The 12,765-nt window shown below is 37.4% G+C and overlaps 1 protein-coding gene across 5 annotated transcripts in view; it reads right to left on the reverse strand.

The window, feature by feature from the left end:
• The window catches only part of ESRRG (estrogen related receptor gamma), a 1,147,729-nt gene that overhangs the window by 406,445 nt on the left and 728,519 nt on the right, over positions 1-12,765 (reverse strand). The gene's annotated exons all lie outside the window — the stretch shown is intronic.

The raw sequence follows: 12,765 nt of genomic DNA on the forward strand, positions 1-12,765 counted from the left end.
CATAAAGTCTCATCTCAGTGCACATAATTAGTTAACAATTTAAAATTTCCCACCCTGCAACTTTGTCAACTACTAATTTGTATCTTATACTAAAAAATATATGATCACATTATTAAGTATTTTTTATTTTATTTGTCTGCTAATGTTGTAGGTGAACTTCTCTATGGATCACTCTTAGCCATAACCCAGTCCAATGCTGCAAACAGAAGGACATACACACACATATATATATATATATATATATATAGCAGTACACATTACAGAGACATAGATGACACAGATTTATAAAGCAGAATATGTGAAATAGACATGCTGACTCTGTGACAGGGTTTGGATTATGCTCCGGGTGACCATGGATCAATCAACAATCCCAGCTCTGATGGAACTAATTGGAGTTGTACACTGGGGAGAAGAATGGAGCAGCACAATTCAATTGCTTCTTTCAAGGTAGAATGGAAGAGGCATGTACGTGAGTACTTGTGCTCTCTATTTAAGGTCCCAGTAGAAGACTGGAGAGCGAGTGGAGGTATTTACCACGTTACCATGACACTCATGGACGTAAATGGCAGTTCCACATAACATCCACTGCATGCCCAGCACCAAAGGCCTACATGGACATGTGCAAAGAAACTAGTACTAAAGAAAAAAATCCTTGATCTCCCATACAAATGACACCACTTTTATAATCATTCTCACCCAATTTTGCCAGGTGAATGTCTGGGCCATAGGGCTGCCATCCTGGGGTGAACAAAAAGGCCAGCAAAACAGCTGAGGTTGGGAAGACTGATGCTCAGACAGCAACCAGAGCAAATACACACACACACACACACACACACACACATATATATATATATATATATATATATATATATGGGTCTACTGTAAAAGACAGAAAATCCACTTGTTCAAAAACGAACAGTGGATCGGTTACGCGAAAGTGCACCTCCACAAAGCAGGGTTCAACGAACCGTTCAGGGAAACTGAAGCACTGAGGCACACTACAGTGGGGAATAGGGAATTTACCTGTTCCCCACTGTAGTGCGATCTTGGAGTTGGTATATTTAAGTAGGGTGTGTGTGGGGGACAAAGCCCCCCACTCAATGTAACGTTAGTGTTTTCTGTTTTTTTTTTTGTTTTTTTTATCGGTTCGTTAAACTGAGTTTCATGAAAGTGCATTTTCGCATAACTGAGTGGTCTACTGCTCTTTTTCGAATAGGTAGTATTCGATTAAAAGCAGTAGACCCATATATATATATATATATATATATATATATATATATATATAAGGTTATGGTTCATTTAATATAAAGCTCACTTTGTCTTAAAAAAGTGGTTCATTTGGTCTAAAACTCATTTGATCGGAACCACAAATGACTGAATCACATTTAATTGAAAACTGTGTTAGCTTGCAGAAAATGACTCCTGGTTTGGTTTGAAGGGATAGGAATTATACTGCAAATTAGTGTTAACCATTATTAGTTCCTTTCTAAAGGACATTTTTAAGTCTTACCTCCATGTCTTGAAGTTTGTATATAAACACCACCAGTGATTCAGTGTGTATATGTACACCACCGGTGATTTGGTGTGTATATTACTAACTTCAAAGCACCCATGCAAATGGCAAATAGTTCCATGACCACCGAATCATACACCAATGCACTGTACAAACACGTACACAAATGCATGGATCTCGCTATACCCAAAAGAACCAAGACACTCTCCTCCGAAAAAAGGAAGCTAATCTGGTGGTCCCCTGCCATAAACAAACTCTACAACAGAAGGAGGAAACTGATGCGGAATAAGGTGAAGTCCCAAGACTGGAAAACCTTCTTTATCAGCCTCAACAAAAAGTTGAGATCCCTCATCAATTCCTCTAAAGCTAGCTATGAAAACAGAATTGCAGCAGATAGTAAAGACAACCACAAGGCCTTCTATAGTTATGTAAAGAATCTCCACTGCTATACCCAGATTTGCTCTGATCTACTGCACAATGGTACCTCCTATACAGAGCCAACAGATATTGCCAATATACTGGCTGATAGATTCAGTGCCAAATTTACCCCCCCCCCCCAAAGGACCAATCACAATACCAGTAGATTGCCAGGCACCCAGCATTACCGCTGCACAGGTTAAAACAGCACTGTCCAACTCCAAGAATACAGCTTCTATGGCACCTGACAATATCCATGGCTGTGTTTCACATGAACTACAGAGTGAACTGGCACCTCACTTGTGTGCCCTGTTCAATCGCAGCCTCACCTCAGGCTTTGTCCCTACTAAATGGCACACTGCTACAGTCATCCCTCTCCACAAAGGAGGAGTGACTATAGACCCTGGGAACTATTGCCTCATTAGCCTGACAAGTCTGATATGCAAAGCTATGGAATGCATCATCATGGAACTAATAAACAAGGACATAGGGAATCTCCAAATTCTGGATCCCACACAGTTTGGTTTTGTGGAGGGTAGCTCATGCCTGCTCAACTTGGTCAACTTCTTTAAGTCAATCACCAGAGCTCTGGATGAAGGCAAAGTCTTTCATACAGGCTACCTTGATCTGGCCAAGGCCTTGGGCACCATTCCCCACTCAGGAATCACAGAAAAACTCACTAAGCTAGGTAACAACCTTTATAGCACTAAGTGGGTTGCAAACTGGCTCACAGATAGAACCCACAGTGTGAAAGTAGCTGACTCCAAGTCAGACTGTTGACCTGCTTCTCAGACGTCCAGGCCAACATGAAGGGACTCTGGCTGACAAAGTTAGCAGACGATTGCAAGTTGGGAGCCACTGTTAACTCCCCAAGTGATGCTGACATCCTACAGAAAGGCCTCACTGAGACCAACGACTGGTGACAGAACCATGGCCTTAAGCCCAATGCCAAAAAATGTATCATCATTCCCTTTGGGAAAAACCCAGTTCCTATGAACTACCACCTCAATGGTAGTCCACTGAACAAAGAAGGTGTTATAAGAGATGTAGGAACACAGGTTGACAGCAGCCTCTCTTTTGAGCACCACATTGCCACTGTGGTCAAAAAGTCCTTCTCTGTGGCACATCACATTACTAAGGGTTTTGTATCCAGGAAGAAAGAGCTCATTGTCTCCCTCTACTCTTCCCTCATTAGGCCAATCATTGAGTACAATGCCCCATTTGGCATGTACCTCACTAGATACCTGCAACAACTGGAGAGGCTGCAAAAGAACCTCACAAAGAGGATCCTAAACCTTAAAACACTTGTCCTACATGTCCAGACTCAAAAAACTCCAACTATTCTCTGTCTCGTATCGCCTACTTAGAAGCAATCTCTGCTTGACTTATAAAGCCATGTCTGACCCAGCATTGTTAGAAATGTAACATCGAAAGAAATCCCAATCCCTCAGCACCACATGCTCCACAGACCTCAACCTCATTACCACAATCAACAGAACATGCTGGAGGGACAGGTTCATAACCCAGAGACTGCCCATGCTATGGAATAAAACTTCCCATACATGTCAAACAGAGCACCTCACTGGCCCTCTTTAAGAGAAATCTTGATGAGTGGATGGGAAATAGAAAATTCACCCCGGGGATCACTCTAGTGGCTCTACATGACAGTGGCACTGAGAACTAAGGTTAGGTGGCATGATGCCAGGGTAATGCTATGGGCTAGGCTTGTAAAGGCTCCAGGGTCATTAGCCTAGTACACACCTATGAACCACTGGTGATTCAGTCTATATATGAACACCACCAGTGATTCGGTGTGTATATGAACACCACCAGTGATTCGGCGTGTATATGAACGCCACCAGTGATTCAGTGTGTACATGAACACCACCGGTAATTCAGTATGTCAGGAGTATTCTCTTTTCTCTGTGATTATGCAACTGTGCAGTTAGTATACTTAAGTTAAGGGTATACGGGTTGCAGGGAGCTTGCACCTCTGCAAAAAAAAAAACTTTTGGAAATACCGTTAATGTATGTGACATTAATCAATGAAATGAGTTTTGATAAATTTGTGGTTTAGATCAAATGAGTTTTTGACCAAATGAATGGCTTTTTTTTTTAAGAGGAAATGAGCTTTTGACCAAGTGAGCCCATTATCATATCTACACATATATATAGATAGATAGATAGATATACATGCACACATGTATGACATATATATAGATATACATACACACATGCACACATGTATGACATATATATATATAGATAGATATATAGATATACATACACACATGCACACATGTATGACATATATATATATATATATATATATATATATATATATATATATATAGATAGATATATAGATATACATACACACATGCACACATGTATGACATATATATAGATAGATAGATATATAGATATACATACACACATGCATGACATATATATAGAAAGATAGATATATAGATATACATACACACATGCACACATGTATGACATATATATAGATAGATAGATATATAGATATACATACACACATGCACACATGTATGACATATATATAGATAGATATATAGATATACATACACACATGCACACATGTATGACATATATATAGATAGATATATAGATAGATAGATATATAGATATACATACACACATGCACACATGTATGACATATATATAGATAGATAGATATATAGATATACAAACACACATGCACACATGTATGACATATATATAGATAGATATATAGATATACATACACACATGCACACATGTATGACATATATATAGATAGACATATAGATATACATACACACATGCACACATGTATGACATATATATAGATAGATAGATATATAGATATACATGCACACATGTATGTATGTATATATGCATCAGTCTGTATGCAGTATAAATTGCTAGTAAACTTCTTCAAATTGTCAATGACATTCGCTAAAATCAAACATGAAACAAGCAAGGCAATGTTTGAGTACATTAGGATATCCAAAACCAAAACGTTATTAGAATTTGCTTCCACATTTCAAGTTTGTACCATTAAATGGCATCCATGATGACCACAGCTTTTATGTAAATTCTGAAACAGTTACACAGGTAGTAATCGTGCTAGTGCTCAAGGAGATTTTGCCTGAATGGATCTTCATTTCACATTTTACTAATCATGATAATGAATCCCAAGAATCAGAAACTTTCTTTTTCCTTTTTTTTTTTTTGAGATGACTCTTTCTCCATTACTTAGGTTAAGATTAGTTTGATTTTTCCAAACTGGGTTGCTCCTTTACTACATGATGTGAGGGTATAAGGCGGTGCCTTAGTGCACAGTTTGTGAGATGTAGCAATCTGAACATAAAGGTACAAACTAGAAATGCTCTATTTGTAATTGGAATCCAGTTAATCTTAACTTAAGTCAGCCAGCAGCAGCCTCACATCTCGCACCCCACACCTCTCACCTCACACCCCCACATGTCACACCCCACAGCTCTCATCTCCCAACTCACACCTCTCACCCCACACCCAATATCCCACACCTCACACATCTCACCCCACATCTTACACCTCACACCCCACACCTCTCACCTCAACACACACCTCAAACCTCTCAACTCAAGCTTCACACCCAACAGCTTGAATCTGCACACTTTATTTAAAATAGTTTGAGTAAGTTTAACACTGCAGGATGAAGTGATGACTAAAACTGGAAGACCATGTTCAACTTTATGGATTAAAAACATAAGGTAGACTGCTAACACTTAAAAAGCACAGAAAAAGCAAAGTGTGTGATTAGGGTGTAAACACATCAATCCAGGTACATCTTAAAATGGTGCAAGAGTTGTGATCCCATGCAAAGCTAGTACTTCATTGGTCTAAACAGCAAATGCACAAACATCATTTACAAACACACTCCTTATAAAGCTACACAAATACAAGCAACTACTTAGAAAAATAACACACAGAAGTCACTTTACCAAGCAATTTTTTCTGTTTCATTTACAATAACATAAATATCCTCTGGCACTCTAGCTAGTGAAGCCCCCTTGACCATCCTTACTAATGTCTACTATCTCTGCCCCTGCCTCTAACCCCAACCCTTACCTTAGTAAAACCGTTTCCAATAACACTACCACTATTTAAAGTGTATATGAAGTTAGTAGTAAGGTTTTGGTCAACCAATCACAAAAGGAAACTGATTGTTTTCATTCTACAAAGAGTTGTTATTTTGATATGTTGTGTTTTTTTCAGTAAGCATATTTTCAAAATGCCAACATTGATCAGCTGCATTTTGTGGCTTGTGCACTTCGATGGTTCAACATAGACTCATATATCAATATTACTATCTATATCTATGTATATGTACGTATGTTTATGGGTCTGTATGTATATGCATATAAAAGAGAAACAGGATCAGTAGTAGCGAGCTTGAAAGCAGTGCTGCTCCAACTAAAGGGGGGGGGTGTAACTGAAAACATACAAGCTCCAATCAAACATCCTTCTGATGTTATTTGTTTCCCACAAGTTAAGCAATTATTAACTTTATCTGACATCGGCTGAGGCAAGAAAGAGTCCCCAACGGGGTACTTAGCTTTTGAAGTCTTCGGTAGCTGAATTACAGGAGCTGGCCGACCGGCACTTGCGAACTGCTTCTGCTTCGGGCACCACGCGGTAAGAAAGACTGGGGAAGATGGCGTCGGCTGACGCTTTTATACCCCAGGCGCTCTGACGTCGGGGAAAGGGCGACATCAGCCGACGCCGGACCCAGACTTTGGAATCCGGCCGACCGAAGGGCTGCCTGAGGCAGGACAACCCATATGTGATGACTGCAGATGCATCCTTGAAGGACATCATACAAGCTCCAATCAAACATCCTTCTGATGCAGAAATGCCTTGAAAGAAGTACACTAGCATAGAGAACCTAATGTGTCCCATGTTTTCCGACAATGTGACAAAGCATAGCTTTTCATGAGCCCCTGATTTTAATGATGCTTCCATGCTGATCTGGTGTCACTGGGTAGGTATAAGGCCAATTTCAAGATCACTGATCACTAATAGGCAGACGTAATGACTTGCTGTAGACTTTGTTATTTTCAGTGCGTTTAAAGTTCTGGAATACTTTATAGCATGTAATAAAAACAACTACACAAAAGGAACAAACAACTTGAATGAATTATGAAACAATGCAATAGTAAGCACTTTTGTCTTAAACAAAGGCTTCTGCAGACTGCATTACAAAATGTGTCAAACATTTAAATGCACTCATAATTAACAGCATCATTAACTTCAAACCAAACATCATTAAAAATGCTTGAGTCCTCTCCCCTTTATAACAATTTCAGTTTAACTGCTTCATTCATTCCTGGGAATCAACATGTGTTTTGTTTAATTTCTGTGGAATAGTACTTGTATTTTAACTGATTATCAACATCTCTACCCTTCAAATTAATTTTAGCATGTTCCATAATATAAAAGTAAAACATATTGCACCTACTACACATTTTTGAATGCTTATACAATGCATTGTCTTGATTTTCTGTGTGCAGTCCATAAGTATGCTGATTATGTTTGATTTTGTAGTCAGTACACTATATTCATATGTAAAATGCTGAACATAAAGTTAAATGCACAACACAGATAGACTGACAAGTAAAAAAAAAACTGCTGCTAGACATTTCCTTCCTTTTACAGTGACATTTTATCTTTCTTTATTTAAATATTGGATTTGGATACTATAACCTGAAGGAGAAAACTCTTCTGTCTAGTAGTCTAGTAGCTTTTCTTGTGAATAATGCTGATCAAATGTCACAAAATAAATAACTAATTCTTGAAAATGTTTACAATGTTGGTTAACACACTGAGGTCTGTCACTTACTATCTTATTAATATTAGCATGCTTGCAAAGCATTCTTCAGTTGATGTTAATAGTACTTTTAACTGCATGACCATCTACTGATGTGAAAATACCACGTTCACCATTTTGCTATTAACTGGGGAACTTCTAACAGTCCCACTTGACTGTCCTAAAACCACAGGTTTGAGTTGATCTATTCTATGCCTTTCTACTTCAGCTTTACTTGTTGTAATAACCTCTTCAGGACAGCCTCTGTCTCTGAAACCTCCCTCTAGTACTTGGTTTCTTTTTGAAAAACTCTTGTTATTCCTGGTTACCCTGTCTTCCTGTAAGGCCTGTATGGCCTGTCCTTTGACAATGTTCTTTTTCAAAAACCTTGGCTGCATAGTTGGAATACCCAAATCCAAGTTTCAAAACTATTCTGTACTTTATTTACTGTTACATCTAAAATATCTCTCTACAATCATACAATTTCTTGAATCTCAAACATTTAGTACACTGACATAGAATTAAAAAAAAAAAAAAAAAAAAAAAAATATATATATATATATATATATATATTTTTTTTTTTAATTTATCAGCATTGCTTTACCAAGCAAAAAATGATGTCAATAAAAGGAAATTATGTTTTAATATGCTTATCAAATCTAGTATATTATATACATACATTTTTTTTCAGTGCGCCATAAATAGATGGTATCACATATAATGGTTAGCAATTGACCTAGAATATTATAAGCAGCAAAGTGAGAATGTTTACTGGGCATAACAATATTAAAATGAGATAAACCTAACTATACTGACAAAAGATACAACATGTTTAAGGAATTATTCCTAAGAAATGCATTTAAGAGAAGTACCAGATAAAAGAGTTTTATGCTTGATGTAATAGTAACCAATGCCAATATTTAAACAAAGAAAGGAAAATGTCTCCATAAAAGGAAAGAAACATCTCTCACTATTTACCTGTCAGTCTACCTATGTTTTGTATGTAGGATTATGTTCAACATGTCCAGCATTTTACATAGAAAAAATAGTCTGCCAACTGCAGAACAGGATTTATGACCATGCTTACGCATTGCACATAGAAAATCAATCCAATGCATTGCACAGGTAATCAGAAACTTATAATGGAAACAGGCAAGTATTTTTTTTTTTTTTTTGCTTTAGATCGTGTTGAATTTGATTTGGTCAGTACAGATGTTGACAATTAATTACAATACAAACAGTACTGCTGACAAATCAAACAAAGATACATGTCAATCCTCAGGAGTGAGTGAAACAGTTAATGTTAAATACGTTTGAAATGGGAGAATACTCAAGCATGTTAATGGCGATAGATTTGTAGTTAATGATGTCACTCATTATGGAACAATTGAAATATTTGTCATATTTTGTTACAATGTGAGAGAAAAAGACTTTGTTTAATATGCTAAGTGCTTATTGCTTTGTTGTTTCACTAAACCCCCTTGATCTTTTTATCAGGTTGTTTTTATTATAGTTTTCATAGTAAAGTACCGATACATTGTCACTCACAGACTGTGTTTTAAGGATCCTTTAATATGCAAGGTTTGATATAAAAGCAGTGTGTCAGATGTAGTAAATCAAACTGGAATCTATGGATCCCAGGTATGGAGCCCTGTTAGTAATTGCAGAGATCCATGTTTGTTCACTGAGAATGAGTTCGACAGAAGGTAGATAAGTGATCATTATGAACGCCGGGCCACAGCACAAACTGCAGAGGTTAAGGCTCACGTTTTGTAAAACCAATAACTCCCGTTACTCTGAGACAGTATGACTTAGTTTGAAGTTAGTATATTTAGGAAGCAGGAATGGGGGATGAGGTTACAGCAAATAACATCCGAATCCGAAATAGCAAACTGACAAGCACTCCGAGAGTCAAGATGACACTATATAAGATTACAAAATCTGGTTTTGTAATCTTGTACAGTGTCATCTTGACTTAGAGTGCTTGTTGATTTGTCACCTCGGATTCGGACGTTATTTGCTTTATTTGTTCTTTGTGTTGGTTCCAGGTTAAGGTTATAGTTTTACATGTCAATTCAGTGTGTGCAGCCCTACTGAAAAGATAAAATGTTTTTTTCAGGGGAATGTAAACCATCTGATGGGTGGGCTGTGCCACTCATACCCTAGCATACTGAATATACCATTTCCAAGGATATACTTCATCAAACTAAAGACAATAGTTTTGCTAGAAAACAGATTATTCTACTGATCTCTAAGGCACTTTAATGTTTCTAATTTGTTCTGTGGTACACATATGGCCTAACATTCATGACAACTGCCACTAGACAGAGAGACGTACATAAGTGGTCAAAGTCAGTTAGCTCATCCTTCAGGGAATGTAGGTGGTTCTGGACCACTGCAGTAAAGGCTGCAGCACAGGAAACTTTGGGTAGTAATGCAAGTGTTGCCAAAGGACTAAGGATAGACTCGCTCTGCCAAACAATGAACTTGAATTGTACCTGGAGTCAGACTGTGTTTGAAAAAGTGTGCAGACGCACACCCCTTCATACATACATCTCTAGTGCAGCACTGCAAGCTTTGTTTCAGTGGTATGCCCATCAACAGCTATAAGTAGGGGGTAAAGTTAGGAGTAAAAGCTCTGTTGATGCAGAAGAATGGGGTACAATCCTGGCATTCAACACTTTATACTACCTGAAGAAGGCAAAGATGAGTGAGTTAATGGACTGTGGTTTGATGGTCCCATTAAAGGATCAGGACCAGTATAAATATGAAGAAAAGATGCAGCAAATAAGAAATAAGGTGTTTTAGATAGATAATGGTAAATTAAATCTGTGTACAAAAACTGAGAAGTGTCAGCCTTGAATACAAAGTGAACTAAAAAAAAAATAAATAAACAATAAAACAATAAACACATTTTCTCTAGAAATTCACTCGACAATAGAAACAAGAATGTACACATATATATATGCATAAACTAAAAAATATCAGCTCACAACATTTAATACAAATTTGACTAAAAAATAAAATACTTTTTTTCCACATACTGAACTATGCCAGCTTACTACATCTTTTATTTAATGCAAGGAAGAAAAGAAACAGATATAAAAGGGTGCGAAACATTCACTTTAGCTAATGTAAACGTGTTGCCATTTGACTTCATTACTGATAAGCTGGTGCCAGTGGAAGTGATTATTCTTGTCTTATTCAAAGCATATCAGCACTTTGAAAGCTCGCTCTATCTTATCAGGCGTGTGAACAGCACCGTTACGGAAAACAGTTTGTACTGCTCCTCTGTCTTTCTGCCATGCTATCAGATAAACTTAACTAACTAACTGTATTTACACACATTTGAACACACATTCTTTGCTCTTTTTTTATGCGCCATTCACTGTGGTATAATTGCAATAAACCTTTCACTTTACTGTCTATACAAAAGAATTCATGAACAAAGGGAATGCAAAATAAATGTCTTAAGCTGACAACTACACAGAAGAACAAAAATATTAGGTACGGAACAGGAATGTTCTAGCCACAGTAAAGCTTTCTTTTTCTGTAACACCTTGAGGCACACAATTTACCTTTTTTGTCATTTAACTCTTTATTTTGCAATCCTGTATTACACATGGCAATTACCAGAAGCATATACTGGCTTGGATTTGTCTTACAATGCATCTTCTTTCTAAAATATTTATTCTACTTACTGTTAGTTTGTACAAGACACACCATTTTCACACTTGCATGCAGATGAATCTATGCTGCAATCCACTGTGAAATACATAACCAATGAGCAGTTGCATCTATGCTGCAATCTATTGTGAGATATACAACTAAGTGAGCAATTGCATATGTGCTGTAATCTGTTGTGGGATATACAACCAACCCAACGTTTTTCTGCAGTTAACAGCAGTACAGAGCCAGTTTACCTGACATCATTAACAACAGGCTTATGTGCATGTAAAAGGGTCCCTAAACCATTGGTAAGTGCAGTCAACTCTACCACACTTGACCTTAGGAGAATTTAAGACCAGCAAATAACCACCCAAGAGCATCTATAAATGACGGTACCTACTGCAAATCATAGATCTCCTAATGCTGCAATCCTCACTTTCTCATCACATTGGTGAGGCTCTCAGGCAGGTAGTTGCTGAAATAATCCCACTAGAAATAAGCAGTGTTCATCTGGTGTATTCTACTCTATTAATACAAATCATCATACAAAAGATCTGGGCACACAAAGTGCATTGGTATGCTTGACGTTGCTCCCTTTTTACAAGTTTTAAGGTCTGACTTCAGCATTCATCTTTTTTTTTTCTGTGTTTCTTTCACAGTAGAAGATATACTCGTTACACCTCTCAACTCTCCAGATTTTTACAGAATGTCCAGATTTTTGTCACACAGTTTTGGTCTGTTCCTCATAAATGTTGTAGTTTTCTGGTATATCATTGAGGATTGATCTCATTAAATAGTGACAGACATTTTGAGTTTCAGATTTCATACCCTTCAGAAAATGCTTGCTAATGCAAAACCTATCGTTCTATGTTCATAAGAGCAATATTTAGACATTGTTCCTATTTGTGTGCTTTTGCCCCCCGTTGTTTTTTGTTTTGTCCAGAATTCTGTCCCTAAGAGGTTGAGAGGTATAACAGCCACACTTGCTGGTGTAGTTTTGCATGCTTCTTGCATATTAATTATTTATTTATTCTGTGCAGCATAGAAAACACAGGTTATGGTTTAGCCACTATCTTCAAGTCCACACACTGCTAAAGGACTTGGTAATCTGACTACAAAACAGCTGAGATAATAACCATAGTACATTATCCGAATGGATTTCCTGACTGTAGGCTTTTCACCATCAGTCTACAGTGAATCAGGTGTATAAACCACCTGTATATAAAGTGAGAAACACCCAATACCTAGAAAAGAGATCCCCTCATTGAAAATTGTTACATTCAGATGTAATTGAAATGAAAGATAT

The sequence above is a fragment of the Protopterus annectens genome, chromosome 1.part0 (genome assembly GCF_019279795.1).
Source record: "Protopterus annectens isolate FY-2018-M chromosome 1.part0, PAN1.0, whole genome shotgun sequence".
NCBI classification, from domain to species: Eukaryota; Metazoa; Chordata; order Ceratodontiformes; family Protopteridae; genus Protopterus; species Protopterus annectens.